Genomic DNA, 673 nt, shown 5'->3' on the forward strand with positions numbered 1-673 from the left:
CAGAACTAGGTGGGGTTTGGTGGATGCTCGTTATTTCAGGGTTTATCTGGGGTCTTCACTGACTACACTGCCTCCGAAAAACAGGTGTTGGTTCTGTGGGGACGTAATAGGGCGTGCGTACGTGCTTCTGTTTCGCTTCAGCTCCTAAATCCGCCTTTAGTCCACGTCAACCCTTAAATCCACCACCGTCAGCCCCTAACTCCCTTACCCTTAGTCTCTAAATGGTCCGCCTTCAGCCCCTTAGTCGCCGAGCATCAGCCCTTAAATCCTCCACCTTCAATCCCAACTCCTTTCTTCCTCCCCCGAACCTCCGCTTCCATCCCCCACCATCAGCCCCCAACCCCGCCCTCCTTTCAACAACCAAGCCATGGCTAGGTGATTAAAGATCAATGAACAGCATCTAGAAATGCATTCTGACAGTACAGGTAGCCATCATTACAATCCATTGTCGTTAGCTACAGCCCCGTTTCTATCTCTGTTTCTCGCTCATTCGCCCTTCTCTATCTCTGAGTTACTTTATTTTTCCCCTGTCTCTTTCGAACTATTTCTGTAACTTTGTTAATTTATTCATTCACTGAATTTTATGAATTTCTAATCACCTTCCTTCCTTTATTATTATCCTCCTCCTACTCCTAATATCCTCTTCTGCCGCTTCTTCTTCCTTCTTCTATAT

The sequence above is a fragment of the Penaeus monodon genome, chromosome 27 (genome assembly GCF_015228065.2).
Source record: "Penaeus monodon isolate SGIC_2016 chromosome 27, NSTDA_Pmon_1, whole genome shotgun sequence".
Lineage (NCBI taxonomy): Eukaryota > Metazoa > Arthropoda > Malacostraca > Decapoda > Penaeidae > Penaeus > Penaeus monodon.